The sequence below is a fragment of the Ursus arctos genome, unplaced genomic scaffold (genome assembly GCF_023065955.2).
Source record: "Ursus arctos isolate Adak ecotype North America unplaced genomic scaffold, UrsArc2.0 scaffold_5, whole genome shotgun sequence".
In the NCBI taxonomy this organism is placed as follows: domain Eukaryota; kingdom Metazoa; phylum Chordata; class Mammalia; order Carnivora; family Ursidae; genus Ursus; species Ursus arctos.
Genome location: NW_026623067.1, coordinates 78,822,497 through 78,838,514, shown reverse-complemented (window position 1 = coordinate 78,838,514; position 16,018 = coordinate 78,822,497).

The window sequence follows — 16,018 nt, the reverse complement described above, 5'->3', positions numbered from 1 at the left end:
AGTGGCCAGCGTTAAGCTTTTTGTCTTTCCATTGTTACCTGATCTGTTACTATATTTGGAAACATTTATATGCTTTATCAGTATCTCTATTACTAGAGTCTTTTTACTATCTTTTGTTTTTTAACTCAACTAATAAAAATCACCTGAAACATAGAGAAACACCTCTAAGTCTCATCTTGAAATTAAAATAGAGAAAGGGGGGCGCCTGGGTGGCACAGCGGTTGGGCGTCTGCCTTCGGCTCAGGGCGTGATCCCGGCATTATGGGATCGAGCCCCACATCAGGCTCCTCTGCTATGAGCCTGCTTCTTCCTCTCCCACTCCCCCTGCTTGTGTTCCCTCTCTCGCTGGTTGTCTCTATCTCTGTCAAATAAATAAATAAAATCTAAAAAAATAAAAAATAAAAAAATAAAATAGAGAAAGGCCTCAAGTAATATGATTTTAGGAATTTTAATACTTATTTTATTGACTTGAATAATACAGAGGTTAATTCCCCTCTTAAAACACTATGCTTATATATAAACGAAAAACTGGTTTTTGTAACTTATGACTGCTTAGGAAAGATGATGCTTTTTGAAGAGATATTCAGAGATGTGGTATGTAATAGGAAAATATAAAACATTTTGATTTGTTCCTTTATCTTTTGATAGGAAATATGTTTTTAGGTGGCATGATAGACTGTCTTTTTCTACTCATGAGGAAAGAATACAACTTGTAAAGAAACCATAATGCAAGAGAAACATGTTGCATTTGCAGTGCCTTTAGGGTGAAATAGCCAAAAAGAGAAAAAAATCCCCTGTGGCTGGTTTTTGATATTTTTTCCCATTAAAAATTTAGATCACGTTTATATAAGGTAAATTCATCCTTTTTAGGTATACATGGTAATAAGCTTTGACATATTATACAGTTTTTCAACCACCAACATATTTAAGATACAAAAACCTTTCCAGCACCCCAAAAAAGTTATCCCATACTAATTTCCCCATACCTGGTCCCTGACAACCACTGATTTATCCCTATAGTTTTACCTTTTCCATAATATTAGTTAAAGGAATCATACAAAACACAGGCTTCAAGCCGACCTTTCACTCAGTATAATGTTTTTGAGATTCATCTGTGTTTTTGCATTCACAATAGCTCCTTACTTTTTATTAAGTGCTGTTCTTCATATTGAATGTTTTACAGTTTGTTTCTCCATTTACCAGGGTTTCCAGTCGTTTGTCCATTATGAATAAAGATGCAATAAACTGTCATGTACAAGTTTCTCAGTAGACATATTCTAAACTTGCGAAATACTTTGGAGTGGGATTTCTAGGTTGTATGGTAAAGTATATGTTTTACTTTATAAAAAACCTGCCAAACTATTTTCCAAAGAAGATATGGCATTTTATGTTCCCACCAGCTATAGAGGAGAGTTCTTGTTACTCTAACCATTTGAACAGTTTGTATTGTAGGGGTTGTTTGTTTTTCATGTAGCCATTCCGGGAGGTGTCTAGTGGTAACGATTAATTTGCATTTCCCTAGTGACTAATGGTATTCGACATCTTTTAATGTGTTTGTCATTCTTATGTCTAATCTTCAAAATATTTTCCAATTTTATAAATAAAATTGTTGATACAATTCACGTATCAGATAAACTGCAAGTATTTTCTCCTAGCCTGTAGCTTGTCTTTTCATTTTCTTAACAGTATCTTTTGAAATGCAGAATTTAAAAATTTTTTATAAAATCCGGTTTTTCCCTTTTTTTTCAATGGTTCCTTCTTTGTGTGTAGAAATCTTTGCCTAACTCAAGATCACAAAGATTTTTCTCATGTTTTCTTTTAATACTTTTAGGAATTGCATTTAAGTCTGTGATCCATCTCAAGTTGATTTTTGTATATAATGTGCAGTGTGAATGAAAGGTGTGTGGGGGGTTGTTTTTAGTTTTTGGTTTTGTTTTTTGGATATGCATATCCAGTTTTTCCAGCATCATTTGTTGAAAAGACTATCTTTTTCCACTGAATTTCTTTTACCTTATTGAAAATCAGTTGTTCATATATGGGTGGGTCTGTTTCTGGGCTTCCTGTTTTGTCTTATTAATTTATATTTATGCCTATGCCAACACACACTGTCTTGATTACTGCACTTTAAATAGTAAATTATGGGTGGCTCAGTCAGTTAAGCGATTGACTCTTGGTTTTGGCTCAGGTCATGATTTCAGGGTTGTGGGAGCAAGCCCCATGTTGGGCTCTGTGCCTAGTGCAGAGTCTGCTTGGGATTATCTCTCTTCCTCTCCCTCTACCCCCCGCCCCCCCGCTTGTGTGCTCTCTCTATCTCAGAAAGAAATACAATCTTTAAATAAGCAATAAATTATGAAATCAGGTGGTGTGAGTTCTAAATTTTGTTCTTCAAAATTATTAGGGCCTTCTAAGTTCCTTTGCTTTTCGACATACATTTTAGAATCATTGTAAATTTCTACCAAAAGCCTCCTAGGATTTTGATCGAGATTATATTGAATCCATAATCAATTTGGAGAATATGACAGTTTAACAAGATTGAGATATCTGACTTAGGAGCACAGTATATATTCCATTATTTATGTCTTTAATTTCTCTCATCATTGTGATTTTTCACTATACAAATCTTGCTAGGTAAATTGTTAGATTTATCCCTTATAAATCTTTCTTTTAATTACAATTTTTTTAAAGATTTTATTTATTTGAGAGAGAGAAAACATGGGAAGGGGCAGAGGGAAAGGGAGAAAAAGAAGGGAATCCCAAGCAGACTCCCAGCTGAGTGCAGAACCTGATGGGGGGCTCAGTCCCACGACCCTGTGATCATGACCTGAGCTGAAATCAAGAGTCCAATGCTCAGTCAACTGAACCACCCTGGTACCCCTTTAATTTCAGTTTTTAAGTATGTATTGATTTTTGAGTTTAAGCTTTTTCCTGTGACCTTGCTATAGTCAATAATTAGTTATAACAGCTTCTTCCAGATTCTTTGAGATTTTCTAGACTATCATATCTTCTGTGGAAAACAGAGTTTTATTTGTATCTTTGCAATCTTTTATGCCTTTTTTTTTTCTTGCCTTAATGTACTTCCTAGGACCTCTTTTATAATTTGGTAAAAATGGGCATCTTAGGAGAATTGCCTTATTCCCAGCTGGGGTAAATTCATTCTTTCACCACTGAGTATGGTAGTAGCCATAGCTTGTCAAGGAAGTTCCCTTCTAATCTTAGCTTTCTGAGTATTAAAATAAAAAATGATATTTTTTTGTATTCTTCAAATAACCACAAGTGCTTATTCTTGGGCATTGTGTACCTGCTGTACAACTTCTTAAATCATGGAATCAGATTGGAGCCTGCCACCCTCATTACCTAGTCTACATTTATTTTCTCATAGTACTTTTTATCAAGAAACCATCAAAAAACAGCTTTGTAATGTAGTGGGATCTAATGATGAGATTGAACTATCTCAAGCTGGTGATTAATATTTTGGACAGATGGACATTATCACTGTGTTTCTTTCAAAAATTTAACATTTCTTGTAGCACCTCTATGTTTCTGCTGCTTTTGCAAACTACAGCACTAGCCTAGCACACAGTCATCCTTTAAAAATTCATTAAACATTAACTGATTTCTAATTTTTTTTTTTTTTGCTTAAGTTTATTTTTAAGTAATCTCTATACCCAACCTGGGATTCAAACTCATGACCCAAAATCAAGAGTCACATGTTCTGACTCAGCCAACCAGGTGCCTCCGATTTATTCTTAATTGCTTTATGCAATCTTTCTTCTTGTCAAATATTCATTTGTTTCAGCTTCCCTTGGAGAATCTTGTCATTTTTTAAAATTCAGTTCACTTTGTTGCCTGGTGACCTCTACCCCCTAATGGGTTCAAGTAAAACTATGATTTTTTTAGATTAACTATTTTTTCCTGTTAGGATAAGAGGAATGTTCTCTTGTAACTATACCCTAAGAAGGGGCACTCAAAATTGGGTTTTTTAAATCAACTTTAATATACATCCTACAGTAAATTGCATGCACCGTACGTGTGCAATTTGGTGAGGTTTGAGAAATGTATACATTAACATAATCATGACACAGAGTATTTCCATCACCCTGAAGTTTTTATTATGCTCTTCCACAATAAAACCACTTATTGATTGGCTTTATGTTACTTTATATTACTACAGCTTAGATATGTCTAACTAGAGTTAGTAAGTAAATTAGTGAAATCACACACTTTTTTGTCTGACTTCTTTTGCTCAATATAGTGTTTTTAAAATTAGTTCGTGTTGTTGCATGTCTCTGTAGTTCATTCCATTTTATTGCTGTATAATACTCCATTGTATGGAGCTACTGCTCACTTAATGGGTTTCCAGCTTTCAGCTAATTTGAATAAAACTTCTCTGACCATTCCTTTACAAGTTGTTTTGTGTATATGTTTTCATTTCTTGGATAAATACCTTAGAAAAGAATTCCTAATATATGATAAACACTGACCTTTTAAAGAAGCTGCTGAACTTGTACAACGTAACTGTACCATTTTACAATATATGAAGGTTGCAATTGTTTTGTATCCTTGCCAGCACTAGCTATGGTGGGCTGTTGTTTCTTTTTTAAAGCTATTATAATAGCAGTTATGTAATGCAGTCATATGGTTTTAATTTGCATGTTATTGATGACTAATGATATTGATCTCTTCATGTGCCTTTGGCTATTTATGTCTTATGCCAGATACCTATTGAATCTTTTGCCCATTTTGTAGTTGGATTATTTGCTTTCTTGTTATTGAGCTGTAAGCATTTTTTCTGTCCTATTTTTAATAGATTATGGTTTTTTGATTATATTTTTTAAAGTTGTTTTAGGTTCACAACAAAATGGAGCAGAAGCTAGAGATTTTGCATGTCTCCTGCCCCCAACATATGCATAGCCTCCCACATTATCAACATCCTCTGTAAACATTTTAAATGTATTTTAAATACTGGTGTTTTATTAGATATATGTATTCTAAATACTCTTTCCAAATCTATGACTTGCCTTTTTTTTCTTAACAGTAATTTTCAAAGAGCAAAAGTTTTAAATTTTAATGAAGTCCATTTTCAAGTTTTTTCCCTTATTAGTATTTCATACTTTTTGTATCCTATCCATTTAAGAAGCTTTTGTCTACCCTAGAGTCAGAAAGATTTTCTTGTATTTTTTTTCTAAAAGAGTTATTTAGGTCATTGTTCATTTCAAGTTAATTTTTCTGTATGATAAGACCTAAGAGTTGGGTCTCATTTTTTCCTCCATGTGGATATCCGGTTTCTCCAACATCATTTCCAGAAAGGAGTAATTTTCCTCACTGAGTTATTTGACTCCTTTATTAAAAAAAAATCAGTTGACTATATGTGTGCATCTATTTCTGAATATTCTACTATCGCTATGCTAAAATAAAATAGTCTTGTTTACTGTATCTTTATAACTCTTGAAGTCAGGTAGTAAGAATGCTTTGACTTTGTACATTTTCCAAATTGTTGGGGCCACTCTAAGTCCCTCATATTTGTTGACCTTAAACAAAAGAGCCAGCTATTGTACCAGCAAAATGGGTTTATTGGGGAATAGCAGAGGAATTGTATTTCAGGACAAGCAAATTATGGTGAACCAGAGGCAAGTCTGGAGAACAGAGGAGAGGGGCTTGCTTTTATAGAAGCAAGGAGGAAGCTGAGACGATGGTTTCACTAAGTTCTCGTTGGCTGGGCTGTTGCTAGATGAGGAGAAATTCTTCCTTCCCACTGCTGGCGTATGTCAAGTAAGTTTGCTGTTGGGAAATGCGAGGTATGCTTCTTACGGTGACTAGCAGTACATGAAATGCTTCAGGGCTTCCGGATTCCATTTTAAATGAGGTTTCTTTTATTTATTTTTGCATTCCCCCCTTTTGATTACGATCTTTCCTCAAAACATTGCTGCTCAAGATTAGATTTTTGATATTTAGTGGTTTTGTCCCTTGGTGCCAGGAAGGACATTTACTGGTTGCCCTGTTCCACATCAGAGGGAAAATGCACATATTGCAAACCGTGGAGGCCACATTTGATTAACAAGGGAATGAGGGAGAACTCTCAGGCATTTCCCATCTGAGGTCTATATCTTACAAGGTTGCAAGCATTGGAGGTCATCTGTAAGTGCTGAGCTGACACCACCCTACTGGGTGCATCACTAATGTAGAGATTTGACAGGCAACAGGTGCAAAATTTAAAAACGATGACATAGAATAATGACCCCAGTTTGTATGTATATAATAGTTCTAAACCAGGAGCCAAACTTGAAGGCAACCAGCTAAAGAGGTACGGTCATGGTTAGAGAAAGGTTAGAACAGATATGAGAGCATCTGTCTCTTAACAGCCTAAACTGATAGGTCTTGGGATCAAAGAGGAATTGCTTACAGGTAAAACCAAGGGGTCCCTGACATCATGAATAGATCGGAGTTTCTGGTAACAGATGAACAGTCAGAGAGGTTTCCTCTTTTTGCAACAGATTGGGTCAAGAAAGGACGGAAGGAAATAAGAAGCAACAGCGAGGAGAAGGTAAACAAGCCTGATTCTGTCATTTTGGGGAAAGCTCTCTCAGCTGTTTGAACTCCTGGAAATCTATTTTTCAGGCCACCAGTTGCTGTGCAGGTCCAGTCAGGGTTTGGTGCTTTCTCTAGAAGCAACCCAGGGATCCAAGAGTTGATTCCTTGGAGTTTTGCTGCATAAGGGTTGGTTAACGGTACCCAAGAGGGGCCTTTCCAACAGAGTTGCACTATGAAGCCTTTCTGTAGATATCTTTTCCAATAGACAAAATCTCTGGGCTGCAAAGTGAGATGTTTAAGGTCTTCATCCCCTCAGGCATGCTGTGTAAAGTTCTCCTAAAGCATGTTTTAACAATTAGGTGTTCACGATATCTATCAAAAGGAGTAGACCAGAGACTTAGAAGGATTAATGCCAGTGCTGTTGGCCAGGGTATTTGAAGGGTCTCTGCAAATTTTGCTAATTGGGTCTTATTTATACTGTTTTCATGTTTGAGGATTGAGGGTCGTAAGCACAGTGAACATGTTGTAAAACTGGCCAACCAAACAGCACAGATCTGTCAAAACACTTGTCCAGTGAAGGGAGTTCCCCCATCACTATGAAGTTCCGGGGAGGGGCGGGGGGAGGGGGTTCAGGTCGGGATGATCATTTCTAGTAGATCAAGATCTTTTCTTGTTCTGAAATGAGGCGCCCCAAATATCAAACCTCCATTCAAGAATTTACAGTGCTTGGGAACAGTGAACAGGTGTTCTTGAGTCGTGTCTCGGCAGGAGGGCTAGGCAAGCAAAGCAGGCACTCTTTGCAGCCTTATTCATATATCCCTTCCGCCGCTGATTCACAAAGATTATCACTTTTTCAGTATACCAGTGATTCAATGCATGGATAGTAATCAGTAGTGGGAAATTTGGAGTCTCTGGCAGGACTGGATTATTATTTGGCCTAAGCCAGAGTTTTCTTTTTTTAACCAAACTAACAATTATTAGAATACCAATATTGTTTTTCCTTTTCTAGGAAATTCCTGGGCATCTCTAGTCTCTAGATTATCACTGGAAGGAACATCTCCGTGGATCATGACAGAAATTTGGTTGTTGGTTCCTTTGAGAGCAGTGCACTTGGTGGCATTCCCAAGTCATGAGCTACTGCAAAGGCATCGCTATTGTCATATAGGAACACGTGGCTTTGCTGTCGGCTAAAATGCAAGCCCGCGTAAGACAGTTCAGACTGTGGTAACCAAGGGCAAAGGTACCTTGATGACTTCCAAAGGAGCATATATTTTACCATTTTGATCCTTTTAAATAAGAACTGTTGGTACAAAAAAGTCAGTGTTAACCAAAGGTGTTCCCTGTGAGTTGCCAGGCAGGGGCAAGGGGTGACCTGTCGGAGACAAACAGTCCTGAGGAGCTCCATCCACAGAAGAGGGAAGGAGGGGGGCAGGGTTAAGATTAGTTATGTGAGGAGTGAGTAGGTGTAGTGAGAGTTCAGGAGGGAGAGGAAAATAGGAAATTAATCATTGGGATGTCCAAGGGCAGTGGATTTTTTAAGCTTTCCTTTATGGTCTTATTTTATTTTTAAAGATTTTATTTATTCGTCAGAGAGAGAGAGAGAGAGCACAAACAGGGAGAGCTGCAGACAGAGGGAGAAGCAGACTCTCCACTGAGCAGGGAGCCCAATGTGGGACTCCATCCCAGGACCCTGGGATCATCACCTGACCTGAAGGCAAACAGTTAACTGACTGAGCCACCTAGGCGTTCCTCCTTTAGGGTTTTAAAGGCTCAATCATCCTGATCTTCTCAAATACGGGGTCAGGTTTGTTGTTTTTTTTTAATATAGTAGACTGCTAGCCAAGAAAACCTTATAAATGGCACTTGATTTAGGTTTGAGCAAGTTCAAGATGCCTATTTGGATCGAAATGTAGCCCTTGTTCTGAAATTAGGTGCCCCAAATAGCAAAGTTTAGTTTGAGGAAACTGCAATTTTTCCTTGAAGACTTTGTGTCCCTTTAAGGCAAAGGTTTAAGAGGTGGATGCTGTCTTCCATGCGAAGAGGCTGAGAGGGAAGCGGAGGAAGCAAATCCTCTGCATAGTGTCATAAAGCAGAGCGTCCAGGTAACTCTGTATTCTCTAAAACTGCTTTTAAATTTTGGGAGAAGTCGGAAGGACTTTTGGTAAATCCTTGGGGTGTTAGAGTCTAGTAGTAATGTTCTCCTTCCTAAATAAAAGTATTGAGATATGGGCATGTCCTATCCCCAGGGCAGAAGTAAGGAGGCCCTGAACCTTTTAATCTTGTTATGGGCTTGATGCCCTGCAGCCTATGCAATAGGTCCCATAGTTAGTATCCTTACTATTAGGTCCGTGTTGTCAGAGATGGAACAAATAAAGATATTGAAGGGTTATTTGATTCATCTGGTTGCCTATTTTGTTTGCTATCAAATTCTAGAATTACCTCCCACTTTCGGGAGGAAGACATTTTAGTGTGTTATTTCTCTAAGAAATCTTGGCCCAATAACAGGATAGGGGTGAAAGAAGTAAGGAGAAAAGTGTGAGTATCTCTTAGAGGGTGTAAATGAAAGGGAATAGGTTTAGAAACAGGAATGCACTGATGTTTACTAGAAACCCCTGCTATTTGAACCATTTGAACTTGTCGAGGAAGGGACTGTTTAATAACAGTGGGGTTGAGCTCTAACAGTGTATCTCCAGTGTCAGTAAACATGATTCATTTCCAACCTGGAGAAAGATGGAGAAATGCTGTAGTTCCTCCGAGCCTTGTAATTAGGAAAAGGTTGGTTGGAGGGCTGAAGGCTCCCGGAGAGCTCAGATTGGTAACAATCTTTCTTCCAGTGTCCTAGCTTTTGCAATAATGACAAAGACCAGACTTAAGTTTGGCTTCGTTTAGGGGCCTCCATTTATTGGAGTTGAAAATTAAGGATTTTAGTGGATTTCCTTTTAGTTGAACTGCCTAGGGTGAGGGTGAGCTGATGTACTAATCCAACCAAAGTTAGAGTGGACATGGTTTCCCATTCTGTCCTGGTCCTTTTAACTAGAAAGAAAAGATCTCAGTTCAGCCTATCAATGAACACAGAGTTGAAGAGTACCCGAGTGCATTCAGCAGCGGTAGAAGGCCAGAATTTTCCTTAGAAACAATTTGGAGTCAACTGTAATAGTTGTGCACAGGCTCACTGGGTTTGAGTGCAAGCCTGAATCTTATTCCAGTCAATAGGTTTCAGGAAAGCCCTAACGATTGCCAGGTGAAGTCGCTTAGTGATTGCAAACCTGACAATATAACAAGGCCAGGGTGTTCGTCTCACATTTGCGGTTCTAGAGATTTTTCAGAATTGTCCTGCTTAGCTGTTTTCCTCCAGTGTTGTGCTTGGCCTTTGAACTAGCCGGAGAAATCTGAGAAACCAGGTTCGTAAGTCCAAACAACTACGTTAAGTTCCTCAGCAATTTTTAAAAAAATAAGATTATTTATTTGAGAGAGAGAGAACGCGCACAGCAGGCAGAGCGGCAGAGGGAGAGGGAGAAGCAGACTGCCTGCTGAGCAGGGAGCCCGATGTGGGCTCCATCCCAGGACCCCGGGATCACGACCTGAGCCGATGCTTAACTGAGTAAGCTACCCAGGCGCCCCTCCTCAGAAAATTTGTGGGAACCCTTGCTTACTTTGGGAAAATCTTTAGTCCAGGGGATATGTGAAATTAAGGAATTAACATTAGGATCTTCATAGGGTCTAATTTTAAAGGGGCAGGTTCTAATGGGATCTGAGGAGGAGGATAGGGAGAGGTTCTGAGAAAAAGAGAAGTTCTGCGAGAGAGCTGGAATGAAGAGGTGAAGGGTACCAGGGAGGTGCGCAGAGTGGAAGAGCAATGGTGTGGGGGTGGGGGAGATGAAGAGGCCTCTGATGGCTTCTCTTTTTCAGTAGTTTATTTGCCTGGGTCAGTCCTCCTTTCTTTCCTTCCTTCCCTCCCCTACCTTCCTTCTTTCCTTTTCTTTCATCACTACACTTTTTTTTTTTTTTAAATTGAAGTATAGTCGACATACAATTATATTGCCTTCAAGAGTGTAATATATTGATTTGACAATTCTATACATTACTCATCGCTCACCACCCTAAGGGTAGTTATTGTCTGTCTCCATGCAGTGTTACTATAATTTTGTTGACTATATTCTCTGTACTGAATTTTTCGTCGCTATGACTTTATTTTTTTTTATTATTTTTTTGACTTATTTTATAACTGGAAGTTTATACCTCTTAATCCCCTTCACCTATTTTGCCCATTACCCCACCACCCTCCTCTCTGGGAAGCACCAGTTTTTTCTGTGTATTTATGAGTCTGTTACTTTTTGTTCATTCATTTGTGTCATTTTTTAGATTCCAGATATAAGTGAAATCATATGGTATTGGTCTTTCTCTGACTTATTTCAGTTAGCATAATAGCCTCTAACTCCATCCATGTTGTCACAAAAAAAGATTTCATTTTTTATGGGGCATTTTATGGGGCATTCATTTTTTATAGTCCATTGTGTGTGTGTATATATCACATCTTCTTTATTCAACCCTTGATGGACACTTCAATTGCTTCCATATCTTGGCTATCATATATGATGCTACAAATAACATAGGAATGCATCTATCTCTTCAAAATAGTGTTTTCATTTTCCTTCGGTAAATATCTAGTAGTGGAATTAGTAGGTCATATAGTATTTCTATTTTTAATTTTTTGAGGAACCTTGTACTCTTTTCCATTGTGGCAGCACCAGTTTATATTCCCACCAACACTGCAAGAGGATTCCTCTTCTCCGCAGCCTTGCCAACACTTGTTTTTAATCATCTTTTTTGACACTGCTATTCTGATTAGTGTGAAGTGGTGTCTCATGGTTTTGATTTGCATTTCCCTGGTGATTAGTGATGCTTAGGATGTTTTCATGGGTCTGTCGGCCAACTGAACGTCATCTTTGGAAAAATGTCTATTAAGGTCCTCTGCCTATTTTTTCATTGGTTTATCTGTTGTTTTGCTGTTGAGTTGTATGAATTCATCCTATATTTTGGATATTAATCCCCTACCAGATACATCACTTGCAAATACCCTCTCCATTCAGTAGGTTGCCCTTTAGTTTTGTTGATGGTTTCCTAACTGATAAAAAGCTTTTTTGTTTGATATAGTCCCAATTCCTTTTTGTTGTTTCCTTTGCCTGGGGAGACAGATCCGGAAAATTGTTCCAAAAGCCAGTGTCTAAGAGTTTACTGCCTATGTTTTAAGGTCTTACATTTAGGTTTTTAATATATTTTAAGTTTGTATTTGTGTATGGTACAAGAAAGTGGTCCAGTAAAATTTCTTTATATGTAGCTGTACAGTTTTCCCAACACCATTTATTGAAGAAACTGTCTTTCGCCAGTGTATATTCTTGCCTTCTTTGTCATAGCATAATTGACCATGTAAGTGGATTTCCTTCTGGGCACTCTGTTCCATTGATCTGTGTGTCTATTTCTGTGTCTGTACCATACTCTTCTGGTTACTATAGTTTTATAGTATAATTTGGAATCTGGGATTGTGACACTTCCAGCTTTTTCATCTTTGTCAATATTGTTTGGCTATACATAGTCTTTTGTAATTTCATACAAATTTTAGGATTATTTTTGTTCTGCGGAAGATACTATTGTTATTTTGATAGGGATTGCATTGGATCTGTTGATTGCTTTGGACATTGTAACGATATTCTTCTAATGCATGAACATGATCTATCTTTCCATTTACTTTTATCTTCGTCAATTACTCTCTTCACTGTCTTCCAGCTTTCAGAGTACAGGTCTTTTATCTGCTGGATTGAATTTCTTCCTAGGTATTTATTCTTTTCATAGTTGGCTATGGTTTCTTAATTTCTCTTTCTGATAGCTCATTATTAGTGTACAGAAAAGCAAGTAATTACTATGTATTAGTTTTGTATCTCACAAATTTACTGAATTCAGTTTTCAGTTCTGATAGCTTTGGGATGGAGTACTTAGCGTTTTCTCTATGTAGTTGTCATGTCATCTGCAAATAGTGACAGTTTTACTTCTTTTCTACTGGTTTGGATGCCTTTTATTTCTTGTCTAATTGCTGCTAGGGCTTTCAGTGCTGTGGTGAATAAAAATGATGAGAGTGGCCACCCTTGTCTTGTTCGTGATCTTAGAGGTATATGTTCTGTGGGTTGTGACAGATGCATGCCATATATCACCATTATAATGTCACACACGATAGTTTCACTAACCTAAAAAGTCTCTAGGCTCTGTCTTTTCATCCCTCCTTTCCCCCAACTCCTGGTAACAAACTCCTTTTACTGTCTGCATAGTTTTGCTGTTTCTAGAGTGTCATAGAGCTGGAATCATATAATACATAGCATTTTCTGATTGGCTTCTTTCATTTTGTAATGTGCAACTTAATTTTTTCCTATCTTTTCATGGCTTGATAGCTAATTTCTTTTTAGTGCTGAAGAATAATCCACTGTCTAGATATAATAGTTCACTTATCCTTTCACATACTGAAGGACATCTTGGTTGCTTCAAAATTTGGGCAATTATGAATGAAGCTTTCATATTAAACATTCATATGCAGGTTTATGTGCAGGTTTTTGTATGGACCTAAGTTTTCAACTCCTTGGGTAAATATCAAAGAGATCCTATAGTCAGAGCATGTTTAGTTTTGTAAGAAACTGTCACATTGTCTTTCAAAGAGACTCTACCGCTGTGCGTTCTCACCAGCAGTGTATGAGAGTTTCTGTTGTTCTCCACCCTCTCCAGCATTGGGGTGGGGTCAGTGTTTTGGATTTTGGCCATTCTATAGGTGTGGAGGGGTTTCTCATTGTTACTTTAATTAGCAACTATGTACCTAATAATGTAGGATGTTGAGCGTCTTTTCACAGTTATTTTTAAATTTTTCATTTTTACTTGCACATCTGGATTAACAATGAGTTTGAGCGTCTTTTCCTATATTTCATATTCCTTTGAGTTTCTTCTGTGAATTGCCTGTTCATAAAGTTGGCCCATTTTCCTATTGCTTTTCTTATTTTACTGTTGATTTCTTATTGGTTATTACCATTCCTTTGGGATGCTGGGAAATTAGTCCCTTGTTGGTTTAAAATATTTTAAGTATCTCCTCCCAAGTTATTATCTATTATTAACTTTTACATGGTATCTTTAATTGAACAAAAATTCTTTACTTTTTAAAAGATTTTATTTATTTATTTGAGAAACTGAGCGAGCAAGAGAGAGAGAGTGAAAGAGAGAACACACGAGCCAGGGGAAGGGGCAGGGGGAGAGGGAGAAGCAGACTCCCCGCTGAGCAGGAAGCCAGCCATGGGGCTAGATCCTGGGACTTCAGGATCCTGACCTGAGCGGAAGAAAGATACTTAACCTACTGAGCCACCCAGGCTCCCCTGAAAAAAAATTCTTAATGATAATCAAATCCATTGTCTTTTCCCTGCCTTATGGTTTGCGCTTTTGAACTTTGACGATGTCCTTTATCTGTACATTAGTCACAAAATGCTCTTCTACCATTATCTTCTTTTCACTTTTTATGGTTTTAGATCTTACTTTTAAGTTTTTAATTAATTTGGAAACTTCGTTCAAGGTTTTAGGTAAGGATATAGTTTTATTTTTCTCTGTATTGTGAACTAGTTTCCATACTATATGATAATAGTCCTTCCTGTTCCCGTTGATTCATGGTATGTAACTTTTGACCTATTTCAAGTTATTGTGTATACATAATGGAATTTTGTGCTATTTTGTTTCAGTTGTCTGACCACTTTATTACTGCATTACAAGAGTGTTACTACATGGTAAGGGAAACCTACCGTCTTTGCTGTTCTTAAAAGTATATGTCTTCTTAGGCAAATGTATTTTTTTCTTTGCACATTATTTATATGGGCCTTAAGGTTTCTAATTAATGTGTATGAATTAAAAATATACAAGGAAAAATGTATGATACATTTAATGCAAAATTTCTCTGGTTGGATTTGTTTTTTTGGTCTATGCAAATCATTATAAAATAGTTAATGACTCCATTATAATGATATGCTTACAGTATATATATGTCAGTGTCAGAATTAGTGGAAATATGTTCATATTTTAAATTGTCCTATACTTCTTAAATATTTTGGACTTAAATATATGGATACATTTAGAAGTTTTGATTTGTATTGAATAAGAGTCAGAAATTAAAATTTACTTCATTTATTTCACTTAGTATGATAAAGAAAATAGAGGCACAAAGAAGTAAACTGACCCACCCAAGTGAATACATGTTAATTTCTGCCGAAGTCAATAGTAAATACGTATTTCTTACCTTGGCCTTTATTATTTAGTTCTGAACATATCTATGGTATATTTGCTCTTTAGTCTTTCATTCAGTTATAACATAGGAAAACATGTTTGGCAAAGGAAGTTTTTCAGGTGTTAAGCATTTTTTTTTCATATCGTTTTGTTTCTAGATGACTCTCATTATGGGGTTAAGTTTTCTGGTTTGAGACAACAGTACTTTTGATAAATTTAAGCAAAATTGAGAATAGAGGTTGCCAGTTTGGTAGAAGTCTCTTTACATTATAGCAAGAAATATGTGTCTTTTTTTAAAATTTTTATTTATTTTTATTTTTCAGCAGTGTTTATTAAGTGATACCATTGAAAACCAACAAAGGTTAATAATGACCAGTGGTGCCTGGGTGACTCAGTCAGTCAAGTGTCCGCCTTCGGCTCAGGTCATGATCCCAGGGTCCTGGGATTGAGCCCCAAGTCGGGCTCCCTGCTCAGCGGGGAGTCTGCTTCTCCCTCTGCCCCTCCCCCTGCTTGTGCTCTCTCTCTCTCTCTCTCAAATACATAGATAAAATCTTAAAAAAAAAAAAAGATTAATGATGACCATAGATATTCCATAGCATTGCAAATGAACTCATGGATTTTCTGGACTCCAAAAAACCCCCATTTTTTAAAGAGAATCTCATGAGGGTGTTCATTTGAGGTTTTAAAATAACATGATGTTCTTCTTTAGATGTAGATTAACCAAGGGTCTACTGAGTCTTGCCGTAGGAAATCCTCGGCTCCAGAGCGAAACATTTCATGGTAAATATTTGTGACCACATAAAATAAAATCTCGCTTTAGATGAACTGTAACTCTATATTCCCCTCCATCTCAAATGAGTCTTGTCCTTTAGCTCATGGATAGTAGGTCTGCCTTGGAGTTCCTCTTTGGGATGAGATGTGGCGGATGAAACACCTACGACCTGTCTTTCCTACAAGTCCCCAAAGCACTGCTGGGAAATAAGCATGCTTTTCTGGATCTGTTGAGTGAAGAGGCAAGCATGATATTCCTTTTCTCAAGAATCTTGCACTTCCCGTGTTAATAATAGTAATTCCCAACTTTTTTATAGTACTGTGTAGTTTTTTCTTATTTTAATGTTTTTTTATTATATTATGTTAATCACCATACAGTACATCCCTGGTTTCCGATGTAAAGTTCGATGATTCATTACTT